Genomic DNA, 15,508 nt, shown 5'->3' with positions numbered 1-15,508 from the left:
TGTATTAGAAAAAATCTGACGTTTGAGTAGTCTTTTGACACTTCAAATTAATAAAAAAAGTGCGGATTTTTCAATCGAATTAAGCGTTGGAGGGAGGATGGGATAAACTACCTACATCAACTTCCTATAAAAGCAGGTAGTAATTTTATCTTGCTCATATTCTTAGTGCAAGGTTTGAAGAGTAAAATTCAATTTTAAGTTATGTTTTCAAATCTAAATGGAAGTGTCAAACAAGCGCATTTTGCGTTGTGAGTTCTATTAAATAATTACTAAAAAGAATATAAATGCAGTATTCGGGGAGCATACAATAAACGGTGAGCCATTGTCACCGGTGGTTCTATAAATTTCGAGCCACGATGTACAGCCTAGGAGATAAGCCTTTTCCTAGAAGATATACAGGATTCGACGAAGACGTCATGCAAGCTCTAGTGCAGGAAATCTAAACCAGGACACCCCTTCCCAGGGGTAACTTAATAGTTTCAGGGGAGGATGCGGTCAGCCTTATAAGTACTTAGTTTATGAATATGAAAGATTCCTTTTATTCAAGTTTTGATACTCATAAACATTTTCTAGACTTTTTCTTGTATAATTTATAAACATTAAAAACTACCTAAATTTAAATGCATGTATGTAAATTTTTTGGGTTATAGAAAGTGGAGGAATGATCATCTAGCAGTGGCTAAAGGGGTGCATGGGGCAAGAAAGGTTGAGAAACACTGAGATAAAAGTATGTAAATTTTTTGGGTTATAGAAAGTGGAGGAATGGTCATCTAGCAGTGGTTAAAGGGGTGCATGGGGCAAGAAAGTTTGAGAAACACTGAATAAATGAAGCACTGAAATAAACGTATGTAAATTTTTTGGGTTATAGAAAGTGGATTGTATGATCACCTAGCAGTGGTGAAAGGGGTTCATGGAGTAAGAAAAGTTGAGAACCACTGCTCTAATGGAACGAAATCCGATTGTAATTATTAAGATTGAACAGAAGGTGAAGCAGACTGTATTTTAGATTAAGAAAGAACCTCCTTTATATCTTAATTTCGATAAATGAAAAAAGCATAAAAAACCGCAGTATTTATAGGGTGAGCTATAAGTCATTTAATGTCATAGTCACTTAAAGTATTACGTTTAAGGCAACAAACGTAACATTGTAACACTATAGATTCTTACTGATTTTTGTTTAAATTCTGACTTTAAAATAAATCACTTATATGTTTTTATGCTAAACTGATGAAAAGGACTTATATTAAAAATACTTTATTACAAATGATTCCTTAATTATATATAAAGGATTTTATTAAATCCGTTTAATAAACGAAAGGAGGCAGTGACTATTATTTATGAATATTTATACAGCGACGCCAACTACCCATGCACTGTATAGTTACAGTCAGGGCTTAGTTTGTAAAATTAAAATTTCCGGAGCCCTACCAATGGCTAATAGAAAAGCAAAAACAAAATGAAATAAATAAAATAATGAACGACAATATTAATTAATTATTAACGAATATATAAAAGAAATAGAAAGTAAGTGAAATTATTGACAGATAGTTTAAATAATAAGTACTTAATGTTGTTTGAGGTGCGCTATTTGCATAATGAAAGAGATGCCTTCCTAACTTTCCTTGGAGCACTTCCTAAGGGAAACTGATCCGCATTCATGCTACAGATATAAAAAACTACAGAAACGCCCATATACCCAACCTGATCTCCGAAATTTAATACCACCACAAAATGCCAGTGATTAGCGAGCACAGCCTAAATGTACTAGACATAAGAGTAATCCTTTTCTACACATGTTGCAAGACAAATTGTTGACAAAGCGTGTTGTAGAAGCTTTCAGAATGCTACGAGGAAATGTCCACGATAGACATATCTTAAAAATACCCAAAAGCAAAAATTCACAAAGATTCCGTTCACTTTACAGAAAATACCATCTATTTATGACAGAGGGTTAGTTTCTAATAGGTATTACTAAAACGTTTATCTCATTTTTCTCTCTTAGGAGAGATGCGTTGTAAAAGAATTTTTAAGGAAAATAAAGATTCACATTACGTATGAGGAAGTCACGAAAACTTCGGGCTGCTATTTCAGTTGATGCAATCATCAGAGTCAAATCCGGTTTAAAGGTTTAAGATATCTGTGGTGTTATACCTGCAGTTTATGTAACAGGCTTTAGAAAGCTAACAAACTTTAGAAACACGGATTAAAGATTAAAAGCATAATGGCCTACTGTAAATATAATCCTGCTTCTAAAAGAAATGAAATAACAAACTTTATTAAAAAAAGGCATAACAAAATTCAGTGTTTAAGGGATATAATAAAAATTTTATAACTGCAAAGCATTTTTTAATCCCTTAAATTCTATCACCATATCTAGAAACAATAGTATTTTGGCATTTCAAAGTGTTTCATGGCCTAGTTACATTATTATCTTAGCAATGAGAAAACAATGATATAAATAATTTGAAAAAAGGGGCTTACATTAGGCATAGCTTTGAGCATGAACTGGAATTTACCGTTTATGTGACTTCCCCACTAAAAAAAAAAAAAAAAAAGTCTTGTAATCTGCTCTATAAGCAAAATTCGAGCGGTTTAGCCTGGTTTGATTACGGCAAAGCACGCGAGGACTATCTACCTAATGCGAGGGATGCCTTCGTGTTGGACTTTCTAAGGCGAATTAGCTCGTAATCAAGTTACACAAGGAGACAACACGAAAACAACCATACAGCTAATCTGTTCGCCGGGATTTGAATCCTGGTTGAATTACCCATATTTAGGTAATCTACCGCTCGGATCTTCCAGTGAGCCAAAAATTCGAATCCAGTGGACAATAGTTTCACCTCTAGTTTTAGTTTATTGTGCAGTTTACTTGATCTTAAAAAACTAATTCTTTACAAGTGAATTTTAGATAGCATGCTTCGAGTCTGGAATATTTTCGTGTTATAGGAATCAAAATTAAATGTCGGAAGCGGAGGATGGAAAGGAAGCTATATCTACTGGGATAGCATGCACATTATGGACACAAGTTTTTAATTCTGCTCGAAATTTTCAAATCGGAATGCTGGTGAGTGATGCATAAATTTAAATAGTCTTCATAACACAATGATGCAACGAATATTTTTATGTATTTTTATTTAAATCGATATCAACGTATGAAGAGGATATAAAGGAGTAATTGATTGCTTGGTCATTCTTAATTCCATGCGATTTAAATCAGCTCTTAATATCCTCGAAGTAATTCAGAACTCCTTTGTGTATGGCAAAAGGTACCACAAAATGAATTTATTGTCAGTCGCCGTTTGGTGGAGATCTGTTCATGATGGATTTAAATCACACCAGTATCCATGATTTTGCTTGTTAATTTTTTACCCTCTGTAAAAAGACAGTTTTTTTCGCTGAATGAAACCGTTTATGGCAACATAAAGCACAAGAATTGTTTTCCAAGGCTATACTGCGAACTGGAACCGGCTTCGTGATCATCTTCATTTATCTTTTGCATAAGTTGAATTTCATAGGAATACCGTTTAAGAGGTTGATGTCATTATGTATGGCATTTTCAGCTGTTGTCTCTTTTGTTTTGTTTTCTGCACGTCCACTGGGATGTTTGCCATGCACTAACTTTTTTTTTAAAGTTAGCTAGAACACTTTAAACAGTATTAGCTGTGTTAGACTAAAGGTCGTTAAACTCGACGCATTAACATGGAGGGGGGTTGTTCTACTATTCGTAAGGTCGATCTTACTTCTTTCCTTCATTGTTATTTCCATTTTGAGTCTCATAAATCAAGAAATAACCAGCAGTTAGCGGTCCAATCACATGGATTTCATAAGTCATTGTCTACTGAATAATGAAAAGTATGCAAAGCTAAATTCATTATTGAAGTTTTAAAAAGACTCGAGTTTAAATCCATCCAATTCTAGATAAATCTCATATCATCCATTTCCCATTTGAAAATTCGAGCACAACTGAAAATGACGGCCTTCATGCTTAAATTTCTCCTCCCAGTTAGTTAGTTAAAGGTTATTAGCCGTTAAATCTTAGGAATATTTCGTTTCATCCTGTAACAATTTACGAAAGAGAAAGCCGCGACCAGACTTAATACAGATTTCACATCTAGCAAATTACTCTACGAGATTCCTTAACATATTATAAACATACCTTATACGGATGACACTGATAGCAAATCCTTCAACTTTAAAAGCTCTCAGCATAGTTTCGTTAAAATGATTCATGGGCGGTGTAATGATTGTAATGACATCATCAATCTTAAAATGTTTTATAACTTTATTCAAACCAGTTTTAATTAAAGTTATAAGCACTTTTATCAGGAATTTCATTTTCTTTCCCACTCGTCATTTTTATGCTTTATGACATCATCTAGTATAAGCCTACATGACATTAACTCTACGGATGCAATCAAGGGTTTTAACTAATATAATCCACAAGGTTTCCACAAGGCACCCCTACAAAAAAACAAAATTACGCTACATGTGCAATGTGTAATTTTTTAATATAATTTAAAATTTAATTTAGTAGAGTGTTTTGAGAATAATTTTTATAGCATAAATCTCCTATAAAACTATGAGAAATTAAAGCTTTACTGAAGATAAATTTCTTGACTGCAGTATTACATTAGATGAATTTTAATTACAAATACACTGTTTGAAAAGAAATTAGGATTGAGAATGAACAGGTTTCCTACTCTCGGCAGAAATATTTATATTGTGAATGATTTCATCAATATATTCCATAAAATGTGTAATACTTTTTATTTTATTAAACTTTAATGTTTTTAAATTAATACAAAAATCTCTGGATACATTTGATAATAAATTAATAAATCGTAAGATTAAAAAGAAAATTACGATTAAAATTTTCCTTTCTTATTGCAATGTTAATCTAAACTAGTTTTTATTAGAAAAGCAATTCTCCGCTTAGGCAGACAGCCTTCGTATGCTTTACCATATTCAAATAACCCCACCTAACTTCCCTCTTGGAATAGACAATTTTGTATTTAAGATTATCCTTTGATTGACAACCACATATATTGCTACGAATTTTGTATTTAGATAGCCAATTAAAATATTTATATTTCCCCGTGTAATACAGCGCGAGACAATTTTAAGAGAAAGCTATGCCGGAAACGTAAGAATACAGCACCACGTGCATTTAACATTGAGAAAATTGTTATCTCGGTAATTTGTATTGAAATTGAGTAAATGTAATTGACCACTACGTTAGCTGTAACCATAATTCCATCCTATTTTTGCTCTCCAGAAATGTCGAGATACAGAAGTTACTAGAAATTTCTCGCAAACGGTTGAAAATTATAAAAAGCCATAGAGAGAGCGTCTCAGTTGCTTAGCTACTGCTGTTGTGAGTTGTTATTTCCGCAATTCAGCCGATTTAGCTTTCTCTTTAGATAGATGCTCTTTACATTGTGCTGTATTTTACCTTTTTTTTTTTTTTTTTTTTTTTTTTTTTTCTAATAGGTTGAATTATAACTAATGATTATATTGCGTGATATTGTGAATACTTGTATGAATATCTCTGAGGAAAATTCCAGAGTTCTGATATATTTCTTTTGATAAGAATAAATTTTATTAACCTACTATTGGACTTGTGCAATCAATCTGTTACGAACCCGTACGCAAGCAAAAATATAATATTAAAGTATTATTATTTGGAAATCTTTACAAAAGGCACTGATAATATTTCATAATTTAGTTCTCAAAAATAATTTATGCACTGTGTACTTTATACACTATTTTTTAGTTTGATTATTTCATAATAATACAGGTACGAACCTAGCTGCTTGTACTTAATCTTATAAAAAATAATACAGTGCCCAATAAAGAGAACTAATGTATACTTTCTTTGGAATGTAATATTCAGTAGAAGCTTTCGAAATACAAACTCATGAAGTTTGTCATCATATTTATGAAAAATATAATTTTCTGTATGAAAGGTTCTAGCAAAGTCAAAAACAATTAAGCTAAACCAGAGGTATTAAATGTTTTTTGATAACTTGCGATTGGGTATTCTTCAGAGGATGACCTAAGCACGTGCATTATTTGAAAAATCAACGTTTTTTACAACAAACAAACAGAGGGTAATTAAAATTTTAAATTGATATTTATAACTTCTAATTAAATTTTTAATGCATGGCATTAGAAAACAAACAAAATCTGCAGCTTTTCACGGAAAAAGAAAATAAACTGAAAGCAAGTTTACATTTCGAAGGAAACGCAGTGTCAGATATGAGAAAGTATCTCCCATACACAGAATATTGATTCTAATATGTACTCAGGTAAACTGAATGAATCACTAAGGCTTGCACTAATGTATAATTAGCTTGAAACTTAGAAGAAAGGTTTTTCTAAGTATCGACATGAATTGAATTTTAGAGGAAATTTATGAGACTGGAGAATTTTACTCGAAAATTTGATCATCATTTATGGGTATAGTAAGTGATACTAAATGTTAAATACTTTTTTCTTTAGCATTCTACTCGTCTCGGTTTCAGTTCCTATGAAAGTCCTCGATTGAAATTCTTTTGTACAACGGGTATCCTATTCTTTCAGTAATAATTTAACTTGAGAGACAGTATCAGCAGAGCTGAGGCAAATAAAGTTCTATTTAGAATTGAACCCAGTTTTTATCCATTGGGAGTGATTAGCTCTTGTTCAACAATTTAAAGATTGGACACTAGAAATTAAAAGCAAAGCTTGAATTATTTTTGTAGAGGGCTCAATCATAAGGTAACGACGCCACGTAATAGCCTAAACAAAACTCTGTTACACAGCCGAAAAGGTTACATAACGCTCTAGCACCCTTAAGGTGATTAATAGTTTACTAATGCAAGGACTAATTTAGACTCAGCCGTGCACCAAGTTTTGCAGTGATTCCAAAGTCATAAGCTAGTTACGAAGTTATATTATATCAAGCATAAATTAGGGCGTTTCATTATAAAAAATGCACCCGACTTTTACTTAATTTAAATCATTTCGAAATGCTGAGCTTTATTGAGCTCCAAAATTAGATGAAAAATTTATTTTCCCTTTGAAAGGATATTTTAGTTTCGTGTCACGTGCCAGAAGCTCCGAATAATTTGTACCTATATTAAAAGCTAATAAAGTGGTCAGGTCTAATAATCTACCCTAGCACCTATTATGAGACACGGACCGTTGCCTTTCTGTAGTCTGGCTCGTTAGGGATTGCTCAAAAACTTCGAAACACATAATCGGTAAATTACATTTATTAGTCGAAAAGCTTTCAGAATATTGATGGACCGCTATTTGTTATCAATAAATGAGTCGGTACAATATGAAAACTGCATAGGTAATGGAACTGGGTTCCAAAGGCATTAGAGCGAGACATCGTAGGGCGTGAGTTGAAAAATTCTCTCATTTTGAGCTTTTAAAAGAATAATCGAAGAGATATTGACGATGGCCAGAAATAACTTTATTCTGAGCACTCAATAGCAAGATCATTTCAATTGAGAATTTAATGCCTAGTTTGAAGAGAAAGAGAAAGTAAGCAAGTGTAAATCCCGTTAAGAGACGAAGTGTAGTTTTTCTTCAGTTTCTGGAGCACTAACATTCCCCTTTTAGTCCCCCTCGAGAAATAAATTAATTTAGCTAATTCACTTTGAGAAAATATTTTTAAGTAGATAGGACAGCATATTTATTAAAATTAGTTAAAAATATGTCACATTCCTGCAGAGACATTCGACTGTGTGGTAAGTGGAGCATTTTCCTCCGGTAAAAACGACAAAATTGAAGATCCACAAAATAGTAAGGGAGAAGTAATACTATCCAAGGGTCACAGTATTGATACATGATTTAATATTTATATCTGTAAGCGTAACTTTATATCGTATCGTCTATAAGGTAACACATTCATTTCAGTAACACATGTATTGCAAAAATAACGGTGCAAAAGCAAGATATGAATAAGATATTCTGTAAATAGTTACGATTTCAAAATCACTAAGGTATTTTTTTGGGAAAAATATTCTTACCTGTAATTTAACAACTTCAGAAAAGCAAAATTAATGTAGTTGTGGATATTGTAAAAAATTTCTTAAAATTTTGCTTCCTTGCATTTATTAAACTAGGAAAAACTCTCTTTTGAATGCTACTGATAATTCTATAAGCTGCAACGTGTCAAATTATAGCTCTTGTTTAGGTCGAGAAGTATGTTCTAGAAAATTCTGTAAAGAAATTATGTAACATATAAACTTAAAAGGAACAAGTTTAGGCGTGACGATCTTCTGTCGTGCGTTTAACCTTTGAGGCAAAAACTCTTTACCTTACCTTGCACATAAAAATCACGTATATCGTTTACAATGTGAAATTTCTAAGTTATAGAGAGTAATAGGCTCGTAACAAGCAAAAACAAAAATAACAATTAGAAAAAATTAGAGAATTTTAGTAGCGGGTATTTTAGTTTTAGAATTATTTGAACTAAAAGAACTTCTTGTGAAGAAAAAAATGAAATGAAATTTTATGACGATTTTTAAATTTAATTCCTTATTTAAACAAATTAATATTTTTTAAAATCAAACACAATAATTTTTCCTATATTTTTAAAGTGCGTTTCGTAAAAATGCTTACTTCTGCAAAGTCACATTTCTTTAAATATACCCTACAAACCTCGTAAAGTGGTCTGAATTTAACTTTTTAAATTGATTCATAACTTTAAGATTTTCATTAAAAAGGCAATAATTTCCAGTTAATTGGACAACGTTTTAAAAATGAAGAAAAAAATGAAAACCATGAACGATATCGACTTCAGTCAGCTTGTTATGGACCGTGGCCGCTTTCCACAATATTTATCAAATCTGGGGTTCAGGACAATCCTTTCTGTAAAATATGTAATATAGTGTATTATGACATGCATTTTCTGGAATTAATGTGAATTAACTGATGGTTTCCAAGAAGACTTTGGAATTACCAACGAAGATGATTATTACTTTAAGAGAACTATAAAAATCGCATAGGATATTATGTAAATTATAAGGAATAATTAGGATAGGAGCGAAATTCAAAGTTGGGCTCCCTTCTTTTTTTTTTTTTTTTTTTTTTTTTTTTTAATGCGTGTGTTTGGGGGGGTATAAGATCTTGTCTTTTTTACTATCATGCAAAGTGTCTAGATCTCCAAGTTTAACACACCAAATTTTCGCACAGGCGGGAATAATAACACAACAGAGAAAGGGTGCAAAAAGCTCTTTTTATTTATAACAACTCTTTAACCAGTTAACTGTGGCGCCCTCGTTTAAGAGTGCGCACCGTTTTGTGTAGCTAGAATCGAGCCATAACGAGTATATTCGTCAATCACAGAGTAAGTTGCGCTGGTAAGATATTTGATTAAAAAGATGACTTTATTTTATAAAATTGAAAATTTTATTACTAATATTTACTTATTTGGTTAACATAAGCATACATTACATACATATTAAACTAAAAACGCAATAAATTAAATTAAATATTATACATAAAGTAAGAATTTAAATCCCTGCTGTGGAGTGATATTCAGCGAAACCGTCTATACACAATGGGACTTTGCAAATCGAACACCAGTAACGCGATTCCTTCCTAATCTTACGTTTGTAGCAACGCGAATACCTTCGCGTAGGGTTGTGTTTTTTTTTTTTTTTTTCAATGTTCCGGGTATATAATCCGGAACATGATTCCTACCTAATTGGCTTATATTAGGTCTAAATGGCCGAGTTTGTGTCGATTTATTTGTTTCAATTGGATACGTCGCAAAAGTGTCTTCAATAAATTTGAGCAAAAAGTTGATACGCGATAATGTTCCATTATTTTTTTATATAATATGAATGCATTCAGACACATAATGCCTAAGAAATGGAGAAATATCTTTTTGTAGGAATTTTTGAGTCGTTTTCTTGCTGTGGAGTACGCTATGATAATTCCATCGCTCATATACATTTCACCCATTTTTTATTATAATCAATCACTAGCTCCGGTTTCTTTGTTATTATTTTTCTTTTCTCTGTTTCTATTACGTTGTCATTATGTACAGTACTTAGTAAGCCTCCTTCTTATCTTTCCATTTCATTAAACGCATGACGAGTATACTCGTCAGTACACAAAATCGTGCCGCTTCTCCATGACGACCATACTCGTCAATTACAGTCAACTGGTTAAAAGAAAGGCACGGATTTCGTTCTCACGAAAAACACCGACTACTTGCGGTGAGAACTTAAAGGTAAATAAGCAATAAATTTGAAAGGTAAGAAGTAGTGCTAGACTTCACAATTTAATTTAACTTAACAGGCTGATTCAGCAACCTACGCCGGGGATAGACTAACTAAACGGCCAGAATGCATAGCCGTTACTAAGATTATCAGCTGGAGGATAAACTATCAAACGTGCGCTACAGCAAGGAAATCACTCTCTGTCTTAACTTTTTCGTTTCACCCGTTTAAATACTCTCTCTCTCTCACTTAATTTGCATCCTAGCGAGGAGCTGCGAGGGAAATAGAGAATTCAGAAAAGGTGCCAAAATTAAAATAACTCGCTAGCGAACGAAGAGGAACCCTACAGGATGTGATATGTCCTTTCTTGGCGATTACTTGTTTTACTTAGTTTTTCATTATTTTTTAACTTCCTTTTTCCACCTCTTCCCTCTTAATGCTCAGTCGGTTTCAGCCTATTTTTGACTATAAAATGAATTCACATTCACTAGGTGGGACGGGCTACGTCCATATTCTAACTAAATTTTACTTGAAGCAAATACGAACTCAACAAAATGACGAACTTATATTCCTTTTGGGGGGGGAGACAGCCATATTATGAGGTTGATTCAAATGAAAACCATAATTACACATTATGAAGTGAATGAGGGAATGCAGAAAACAATATGCATTTTTGGGTATAGTCCCCATGAATGCATGTATTCCAGAGCTTCGGAAGTATATGAACTGTTAGTCAGAAAAATCCTTTTGGTCGTGACTATAGTTACTCGTGCACCGCGGGTCTCGCCTCTTCGTCGTTTAAATGCTGGTCTCCAGTCAGCTATTTCAGACTACAGAATGCATGAAATTACTAACGAGCGATGTCTGATGAATGCGATGGATGTGTGAAACTTTTAGATTTCATATCCTGGATTTCTGCAAAGCGGGCAGTGTGTGATCGAGCATTGTCATGTGTAACATTATACCTGCAGTCAAAAGACTGTCGCTTACTCATGATTGCAAGACAAAGATGACTTTGGAGGTATCCACATGAGATGTATTTCAAGTTTCCGTCTAATGTCTCCAAACTTCTCTATTTGCATATCAGAAGACAGTGAGTACGAGTTCTCATGCTGATCGTATGAACTTCTCCACAGAAGTGAGCCACTTTTAGCCGATTTTCAGCTTCTTGCAGCACTCGTACACTTGTTCCAGAGACACATACGAAACACTGTACAATGCATTCATCCTGCGATGAATATCTATTCATTTAATTTATTTACTAGTCAGAAAATGCATCGCAGATTACAGCTGTAACACGACACAGAGTGGCCATTTTTGCACTGAAACTGCTTCCTTCTTCAATGCTGTAGCATCATATTATCCTTTGTTGATCATTTTTTGAGGCATAAACATGATTCCTGCTTTATTCCTCTTTTAATATGAATCACTTACATATTTAATTGGAACACCCAGTAGACTATAGAAATTCTTTACTACACGCATCATACATATAGTGATAAGGAAAAAAAATGCATGGTCGATAATTAATACTCAATTATTTTAAGGTAGACAACTAATATGAATCCTGTGTTTTCGAAAAATGAGAAGTTCTTTTCGACCTTTAGTTTTAACAAATATTTTTCATTATAATTTCATTAGGAAGTGATAATTTATATTTAAACTTGAAGGAAATATATCAAAAGATGCGAGGAAATGTATTGATCAGTTATGACTATATTTCATTGTATGAAAGACAGTACATTTTTCTGCATCCCATGTTTATAGCGACTTTACCAACTCATAGTAAAAAGCTCATGACAGAAGACTTAAAACAAAATCTTCTAATATTAACTTTAGAATATAAAAAACATATGAAAAAATTTTACGTAAATGAAATATTAAATATCAAGTATTTTTTCAAGATAATTTTGGTCATGATATTTTAGTAAAATAAAGATGTTGGATTAAAGAATAGTGTCTAATATTACTTGGGAAAATGACTAACACAACTCAAAATGCCTTAAATTTTTAGCAAATGCCATTTTATGCTTTTCAGTAAAATTAAATATCTCACTATTGAAAAATCATGCTAAAACTATTTCGCCGTTACGCGCTTAAAGTAGTCTCTTAAGAAAATTGTTTTCTTTCTATCTTCAAGACCAATTTTAGGTCTTTGATTTGTAACACATTAGCTGAAAACGGCAATTTAGTTCTAAGATTTTTGCCATCGGAATAATAAACGAAAATAATTAACCCTTTAACTGTCGAGTTATTTTGATGATTTGGGTACACAAATTGTCAAATTTTTTTATTGGAAAAATAAAATGTTTAGTACAAAATAAAATATACTTAAGTAGTTAAAAATTGATATTTTGAAGTAAATGGGTAAAATTTTTAAAGTTTTGTAGCCACTGCGTATTTGCTTGAGGCGGCTGCCACTCAAAATGGCAGTTGTAAAGTTCGCTTCTAGTGGAGCATTATTTTCTAAAAATGAAAGAAAATTAATTATTTTCTAAAAAATAAATAAATGAAAAAAAATAAATAAAAGTGAATACGTATTAGTACCAGTAATTCAGTCTTGTGTGGTACAACTGGAAACACTTTTCCAAGCACAAACCAACTCCACGATCACTACACCAGAACCGTGTTTCCTTTCTTATCTTTTTCCCATTTTTATCCTTTTTCGAACAACACACTTTGCACTGTCTTGTAGGCTCACGTTTCACAGGAGTAGGAGGAATATAGGAAATAAAATATCTTTCAGTAAGACGGGCAGGGTTATCTATTGTAGGTGGTCTGCCAACATTCTTTTGTCCAGAAGCTGCATCATCATATTTATGTAAAAGCTCTTCTACAACTTGGATTCGAAATTCTAAAAATGTAGTACGTTTCCCAACTGCATTTTTATAGAGTAAATATGAGTTCCAAAGTACCTTGTCTAGTAAATGTAAAAATATCTTTTTATAATATTTTTCTGACGTTTTCGGATTGTTGGATGAAAGGATATTTCCTAATCACAGCGATCTACACCACCCATATTTAGACTGTAGTCAGAAACAATCTTCGGCTTGAGTATATCTTTTTTTTTTTTTTTTTTTTTTTTTTTGAGGTTGACCATGGAAATATCATGAATACTGCTCATCAGACACACATCTTTCATCTTCGGTTGAAGAATCTAAATCTTCTATATAACGTTTCAAAGAACTGGACGCCATTTTACAACAAAAAGATCCCTTGCACTTTGAACCAAAGAACTTATAACCTCTAACCTTTGAAATCTTCAGTAAAGTGCTGTCATCTATTGAATTGAGCGCACATTAACTTTTCCCGAGATAATGTCGGGTTTGACAAAGAAATGAAGCCGAAATAAACGTCTCCCGATATATATTCGGGTATAACAATACGATGCACTCAAAAAAAAAAAAAAAAATACCCCGAGTAATACTCGGGCGTGACATTTTCGAACACCAGTGCTGTGCCCGAGATTAGCTCGGGCATGACAGTTGAAAGGTTAATAGAGAAAATTTGTATGTATTAATATGCAGATGACTATTTATGATAAATACTATTTTTTCTGCTATAGTTAGTTATAAAATACATGCGTTTTTCAGTGCCTTTTCGGGCTGCTAGCATATTCTTTCTTTTAATTTTAAGAAGCTTTTACCTCAGGAGGAAAAGTCATGTCAGTATAATTTCAGTGTTAGAGTTCAGAAAAGTTCACAGATATAATTAGATTATTTAAGTAGTACGACAAGGTATTTTTATCATTTTAAACAATTTAGAAGCAGTAAAAAATTCGTAAATATTAAGAAACACTTTAAGTAAGCTAATAAATATTTCTTAATTTTTATATTGCATGCGCTTACTTACAAACATAAAATAAATAATTCTTGCTGAACAGAATCCATTACTCTAGCTTTAGAAAAATTTATTGTCCCTATATGCAAATCTCATTGTTATAAAACCAAGCATTTTTTTTAATTTAAATTTCAATTATTTTTTCTAGTTGTCTTAAATACATATAAATTGAAACTGAAAGATAGTCTTTATAATAACACATTATTTTAAAAATAAAATCAACAAATATTTTGTTAATCTTACCTCATGCGGCATTTAGAGAGAATAAAAATAAATGTGATTGATTATGGCGCGCGCTGTGGAAAAATTCAGTCGAGATGAAAAATTATTTTAGACTGTCAGTTGAATAAAATTTAATAGTTTAGTTTCTCGCACATGACTAGCGTTAAAATCAATATACACAGATAATATCTATCCGTAAATTATTTAAATATTCAGGGTGAACCAAAAGTCATGCGCAGTAAACTTTAAAAAATTTCGAAAATTTTCGTGTTCTTTTCTTCCTGTTGTTTGGATGTTCAAGCTGCTGCTGATGGTCCTTTCAATACGGCGAAGCACTCGAGAACAATCTGTTCAAAGGCTGTATTTACGTTAAAATAAGAAAAATCATGAAAACGATTATGCAGCTGGTTTATTAGCAGGAACTGGAACCCAGGTCTACCATGTGCAGCGATATTATCACATTACATACTAAAAATTTTTCTTGGTTTAGGGTTGATAGGAATTAACGCAGCGTTTAATTCCTAGTTTCGACAGTAGAAGGACAGCCGCATTGAAATGTGAAATAAAAGACTTCTGAAGTAATGTGAATATTTCTCCTTGAGAATTAAGTGTTATTATGAATACATATAATGGGATAAGGATTAACTTTAGCTTTCTCACTTTCACCTTTATTAGGCATTTGTAGAGAGATTCATTTATATTCTTTAATTTTTAGTAATTTTATTTCCATTGCTTAGACATTTAATCGCATGTTAACGAATGATAATGTTTCTAATGTCTTTTAAAGTGGATTTTTAGTCGCATACTATATATATATATATATATATATATTATATAAAATTGCTGCTGTTCATCACAATGTTCTTCATTATTTACATAGCAGTGACTTTGAATTCAAGACAGGATAACTCAAATTCGAGTAACTTTTGAATGGCATTATTTGTCCGTTCGATATTTGATGAACTAAGGTCTGATATTTTCAGTACATCCCGGAACTTCTTTGGTATATTTCATGTTATTCTAGCTAGTTTAACAATGAACATATAGTATATGCTTGTATATCTCACTCGTATGAATATACAATGTTTTATTTCCCAGCTCTAAATCATGCTCTTTACCATAACTATGTGTATTTAAGGTCTCAAACTTTAAATAAGGATTTCATGTATTGCCATTTCATTTAGATATCCCATATACCCAAACATACGCTTTACATGTAAATG

Source organism: Stegodyphus dumicola, chromosome X1 (genome assembly GCF_044657685.1).
Source record: "Stegodyphus dumicola isolate Sdum_Otavi_A_Nest chromosome X1, ASM4465768v1".
NCBI classification, from domain to species: Eukaryota; Metazoa; Arthropoda; class Arachnida; order Araneae; family Eresidae; genus Stegodyphus; species Stegodyphus dumicola.
This window is presented reverse-complemented; position numbering follows the sequence as displayed.